The sequence below is a fragment of the Crotalus tigris genome, unplaced genomic scaffold, assembly GCF_016545835.1.
Source record: "Crotalus tigris isolate CLP2741 ecotype Arizona unplaced genomic scaffold, ASM1654583v1 scf7180000019104.112062, whole genome shotgun sequence".
NCBI lineage: Eukaryota > Metazoa > Chordata > Lepidosauria > Squamata > Viperidae > Crotalus > Crotalus tigris.
Genome location: NW_024097377.1, coordinates 91,901 through 99,028, shown reverse-complemented (window position 1 = coordinate 99,028; position 7,128 = coordinate 91,901).

Here is a 7,128-nt window from a genome sequence, read left to right as displayed (position 1 = left end):
TTGGGCCTCCTTCAGGTCCCGTCGGCCAGACAATGTCGGCTGGCGGGCCCTCGGGGAAGGGCCTTTTCTGTGGTGGCTCCGACGTGGTGGAATCAACTTCCCCCTGAGATTCGAACTACTCCCACCTTTCCGGCCTTCAAGAAAGCTATTAAAACTCTCCTGTTCCAGCAGGCCTGGGGTTGATGTCCCCGGGGGGGGATTCAATTGGGACATGCTGTGTGAATGTATTCATTTTTTTAATTGTTATATTTGTTGTTTTAATTTTGTACGCCGCCCTGAGTCCCTAGAGATTGGGCAGCATATAAATTTTATTAATAAATAAATAAATAAATAAAATATTTTCATTATTTTATTTATAAGCTGCCTGACTCTGGATGGTTTACAACTAAAATGCCAACAAAAAATATATACTTTCAAAGAAAAAAATGTAGAGCAGCAAGGTTATGTCAAGCAGAAACTCTCTCTAGAACAGAGGTCTCCAAACTATGGGTCGCGGCCCACTACCAGGCCATGGTCTCTTGGCCACCGGGCTGTGCGAGTAGCTGGGTAGTGAACGTGTGTGTGCGTGTGCATGTGCTCAACCCCCGCATGCCACCATTGCCGTGATGTTGTGCGGGTGGTGGCAGTGCCGCTAGTATCACGTGGGCAGCGGCATTGCCACAAACCTTGTGTAAGAGGCAGCAGTGCCATGAGCGGCAGGTGGGTGACAGTGCATCACACAAAGGTGGCAGCATTGCCACAAATGTGCGGGCAGCAGCAGCACTGCAAATCGGGCTGCAATGCGATACTTGCGTGGGGGTGGTGATGCAAGCCTCACACCAGGGCGGCATCACTGTGGGCCGCAGTGTGATCCTCGCGCTGGTGGTAGTATCGCTATGAGCCTGGCAGTGGCACCACAAACCTCACACAGGTGCTGCCATGCTGAGAGCCTCATGCAATGCTTGTAGCCCCATTTGCATGGTGCACATGCTCGCAGCCTGTTTGTACACATGCGCGCATGTATGGCCACATTCACGTTTCTGCATGTGCACATAAGATACCTGCACCTCCCTCTCCCACCGGGCCACCAATCCGAAAAAGTTGGAGACCCCTGGTCTAGAGTTGCCAACAATCCATTCTAATCAGTCAGACACTTCCCCTGAAGTTCTCTATCAAGATCTAGATTACTGCTAGACAGTTTGTTCTCTATATCCAAAAGATGGGGAATCCTATGACTCTCCATAAGTTACTCAACTACTAGCAGCTCCAGCAAGCAAGGCCAAATGATAATGGTTGTTGAGACTTATGATATACAACATTTAGAAAGCCAAATGTTTGCTATTTTGACTCAACACAAATCAAAATATAATATTAAATATCTCAAATAGTAACATGCTAAAAATTGAAATAGCACTTTCTGATGCAGACCTACCAGTATCTCAACAGGATTAAACATTGGGTCAATCAGTTACTAGTAGGAACATTTCAGTTACTGACAAGAAACCCTTTCCAAAATTGCTACTTATCGCAGAGGAAAACAGGGGTAATGTAGGCCTGCATTTAGAAGAGCTTTCTATATATAATATAATCAATAATCAAAGCAGGCACAAATTCACCAACATTGTTCGAATTTAACACTGTAAGGTTTAACATGAAGTGCCTAAAACACTTATCCATCACGACAGCAATGTATTTTCTCTTCCTTTGAGTACCCCAGATATTTAATCTGGCATGTCAACAAGCTTTGTAGAATACTGTTAAAAACACTCTAGTTTTTAGGACGCTAATTGTTTGAGTTTATTTTAAATGATCAAAGGCTTTCTTGAGTCACAACAGAAACCGCTACAGTTTCAGCTGTTTTTTTTTCAACATCTTGTAGCCATTAAGAGGCTGCTTGTCTCCCTAACAAACAACAATGCTGTGTTATGAAGCATTCCATCTTGTCACAAAAATGACACAATTTTCAGGATCTTTATACTGTAAAAACTCTAAATATTTTATGAACTGGGAAATCCAGAGAACATATTTAGTTAGCCAACTACTGGAGCCCTGGGACCCCTAGAAGCCATCATGTCATTAAACAAATATATGAGCCTGAAGCAAAGCAGGCAAGGGAACATAGCAACTTTTGACTACTATCTTGGTAATACTAAAGCCTAGAAATACCTGTTAAAAATAAACACAGTGTTAAAACATGCAGGCATGAGCATCCCCACTTCTGCTTGACACATTTCTTCAAGATTTATAGTGCAGTCTCATGCAAATTTATTCTAAAGTCAGCCATGTCCACTGATTCTCAGCATATAAGCCATGAAGTTCCTAAAGGTTATAGAAACTGCTGACTTGGAAGATGTATAGACATGTTCTTCCTTTCTTTACATGAGACTCTTTCCTATCACTCTCATTTCCTGTCATTAATTATTGTGAATTCACTCTTTGATCTTCAGAGATCAACTGATCAGGTTATCAACTCACTTGCAAGAAATATATTATATGATTTCTTGTCACAAATAGTAATAGAAAATTAGCGGTCCATTTTCTGATGGCATCTTAGTGAAGGTGAATAAAATGGCAGTGCTTTTTGCAATTCTGTGGATTAATTTTTTTGTGACAATCTGTATTGATGTTTCACTCTACACATGCTATCATAGGCTTTCTTCTCATGTTCTTTTAATAGTACTTCAAGATTTCTTTATCAATCAGTCCATGTAAACGTGGACAGAAAAAAAAAAAGCCTGGAATGTGTTTGATATTTTAATATTTATTATGGAACTTATTTTAAAAATTCCAAGGCTATCTTTCCAAAAATTGATAATAAGAAAATTCACAGTGCTTTAAAAACAAACAGATTAAATGCAATTTAAATGTAACTGCTACAATCCTTCTATCAACTAGTTTAAGAGCTGAAAAAGATACTGCATATAATCATGTACACTGGAAAATCTATGATTAGCTTCCAGAATTTGTTATTCACAAAAGGGGCTGGTAACAGTTAATTAGGCCAAATTTATGAGGAGATAAAGAGCAACAAACGCCTTTGATTTCTGAATGAAAAAGAAAAGTGAATCCAATAATACATCTCATGAATTCATTTCACAAACCATGAGAAGGAAAAAAAACAGAGGCTACTCGAGACTTGCGTCACAGCCAGATGGAACGCGGAAAGGCAGGGCTTTGCTTTCTGCGCCCGATTTCACCCTACTGGGGGCCCTAAAAGGGCCTAAAATCGTCCCGAAGAGGCGATGAAGAAGAGGGGTGCCTTGTTGATCATGGAGAGACAGCGGTCTTTCCTTTTGATCCAAGGAAGGCCCTCCAAACTGGCAGGGGAAAGACCGGCTACATTCCTGTGCCTGGCCATTAGCTGCTGACAACCGAAAAAGAAAAAAGCACTACTTAATACATTGTAAACAGCATGTTTGGAACTGGGTGAGAATATTGATCCTTTCTTTACTATTTTACAACTGAATTTCCTGGAAAAGGCTCCCATGAAGCTAAAAACCTCCAAATGTAAATGGAAGCGGCGTTTTATTTTTATGGGGGACGGAAACATACAATAATGAAGTAGAAGTAACATAAAGCTACAGTTTTGATAAATTTGAGAACTGAGATAACTGTTAAGATTTTCTCTTTGAAAAAAAAATGAGGCAAAATATAAAAAAAATCAATTCTTTGTTTTAAGAGTGGAAAATGGACTTTGAATGACATCTAGTGGTGGATTTGTGTATAGCACTATAATTTGCTTCCTGGCTGCTTGGTGATTCCTAGCTTGGGAGAACAACTGGCAATAAAGGAAAATATTTTGGCACACTTATCACCCTGACCTTCTTGGATTACAAATACCTAATGAGCTTGGACTTTTAACTTCAAGAGCTAGTGGGAGAGAAAAAAAATTGACCTAGGACTATGCTTGGCTGAGAGAGACTTTTGAGCTGTTTTCAGAGAGGTTGAACATTTTGAACACTTTGAACATTGTGGATTACAACCTTGCCTGATTGTCAATTTTTGGATACTTGAGACAAAGGATTGCGATAAAATATTGCTTTCAGAACTGAACCTATATTTTGGAATCTATTGGATTATAAAGGATACATATATAGACCAGAAAACTAGAGGAAAATTCGATCTACTCTTACTGAGTCTGGTGATACTAGAGGAATTTCAGGAATCATGCCTCAGGAAAAAAAACAAACACCTTTCAGAAAGAAATATATTCTATGCTATAAATAAAAAGAAATCATAATGAGACTAAAAATAATTTAGACAATGTAAACGAGCAAATCTCCAAATTAAATCTACAACTAGAAAGTTCCCAGATAACGACTACAAAGTATGAACAAATAATCCAGAAACCAGAAGATGAAACAGAGGAAATGGATTTAGAGATAGAAGAGATAAAAGAAGGGAAATATAAATGACTATATACAAACAAAATACTGCAAGACTTAGCAAAAACAATAAAAATGCAAAAAGCCTTTTACCCCTTATACGCAAAATATATCTGATGACAAGGAAGAAGATTTTAAAAAGGGGAATATAGAGTTGTTAAGGGAAATGTCACAATTTAGGAGACAGGGAATGAAAAAAGAAAAGGTGGGATTCCCCCTCAAAAATACCCTACCTAAATTGTCTTCCTCATGCCAAGCAATTTTTACAAAAATAGAAACAAAATTCCTGGGCGATCTAATTGCCCTGGCTTGGAAAGCGACTTGGCAAAGAAAGAAAGCGAGAGTCATATTTAAAAAAAACAGAAGATTTGACCTTTTAGAGGGGGCATTATATGTTTAAATACTTGTTTGAATAAGTTTAAAAGAACAGATGGCCTTTAGATATAATTAGACTTTTATAATGAACCATGTGATTTAGAATTAAGTTAGCATTTTCTCTCTCTTTTTTGATATGGGAAATATGAAGATAAGAGGAGGATTGATTTGAATAAAACTTTTAGCTATATAAATATAATTAATATTGAGAAAATCATAACTGATAGATATTTCAAATACTGATGGGAAATCAAATTTTAACAAGACCATGAAAAACAGGATATTGATTATGAATTGACATTATTGATTTATGAATTGATATTATTTTTATTTGTATGATATTAGTAAAATATGATGAAAATGCTTATATCTAACTTTGTATACATTAACAGTACCAAAAATTGTAATGGTGTAATGAGGGGAAAATGGAAAAAATATGGAGAAGAAAGGAGGATTAGAGAAAAAATACTGGATTATGTAGTATTGAACAGATTTATATTGAAGAAGTTAATGTTAAATATTTGAATCCAGACAACATGTTGTTTACTAAGTACTACAGACTGTAATTAATAAAACTTTTATTAAAAAAACTCAGCGGCTACTCAGTACATTTGAAGATACAGTATTGTAGATATATTGTTGCCTTAATCTAAGTATCTGTTTTTCAGATCTGTTATGATTTGGACTAAGACATAATGCTAGAATAGAACAAGTAACATTCTGGATGATGAACTGCAGATCCAAACTCTGAACAAAAAATTATGATGCAATTTCATTCATCAATTTAATAGCACCGTAAACTGTAAACTTTAGCAAGCCGAAGTCAAAAATAAAACTTATTTTTCTATTTCTTTCAAATCCTGTCTCCATACAAATCAACATTTCAATTTAGTTTTCTTTTTTAATTTAAATACAGAAACAAAAGATAAGAAAATTAAGGGAAGATAATTGCAGGGTTGAGGAATTAATCTTTTTCTTTTCTTTTTCCTTCTGTTTTTCCTGCAAATATTTGCAAAGTTTATATCTTTATTGTGAATAATATAATCTGGACAGGAACATGAGTGGGCCAAAAAGAGAGAATATCTTAGAAATATACCATGTTGACATAAGATCTCAAAGAATTTGAGATACAAATCGAGATACAATAGATAAAAAATGAAATAAAAAGATTTGTATAGCAAGTAAATCTGGAAAGAGTTACACAAAGTAAGGAAAATATCACTACCTATCTGAAATTGTTATCAAGCCTGCTAATCAAAGTTTGAGATTAGCTTCATTCAAAGTTTTTGTGCTATATAAAACTTTCACAAAAACTCTCAGCTGATTTATTATATATTTCCATATCTTACAATGATTGAATTATTGCTTATGAATATGCTGACATATCTGCATGTCACATCACTAAATATCTATTTCTGCAAAGTCTGAATTGATATATCTGAAATAACTGACTTTCAGATGCTGTTTTTTTCTCCACTTCATATGTCTCTTTCAATCATACAATGTTGTGTAGGTAGTACAGCTGCAAATTTTTCAAAACTCTTGACTGACATGTTTGGGAAATCCATTTTCTATTCCTTGTTTAGATTTTAAATTTAACATCCCTCCAAATTTCCTCTATCTTTATCATCATTTAGTTATCCACTGAGAAATTTTATTTAGCAAAACTAAGTGGAAAACCTTTGAATATAATTGGCAAGCATGCAATACTGACTTTGCTTACTATCATTAATGTCTTCAACATATCTTACAAAAGGCCACCCTCAGGATATTTGCTTTGTAATCCTAATCATTTTAGGCTTTTCAGAATATTTGTTAATCACTTTAAAAATCAATTTACCCTTGCAACCACTTCCGGAACATATGAATGGTTCTGCATCTTCTCACAGAAATAATAGAATCTGTATACAGGTTATATAGATATGGATAAATGTTTGTGCTACATAAAAGATATTGTTATTTTTATGAAGGTGAAAGTATCATGATTAATTCACAAAGAAATAAAAGCTCCGAGGGAAATCAATTCAGTGATTGTCCAGTTTGAAACAAAAAAACATGACTAGCTTGCTTATCCAACTAGCTTATCTAACTTTCCTTTTTATAGTTCACACTGGAAACAGTCCAACATTTAAGAGCACTGATTAATTGTATTAATTAGAGAGTAGGCTAAAATTTCATAACAAGGATTCCAATGAGTGCCCTATCGAAAGTAGAACACTCTGCATCTGATTATTTTCTTGGTAATTGTTAAATTTTTAAATTAGTATAAAAGGTAACCTGCATATTGGCTCAGACTGAGCAATTATTACGTTAAGATGCTCTCTGCAAATTTTAAACATGCAAACATATTTATTTATCACACTGAAAACATTTGAGATATTCAGCTGGT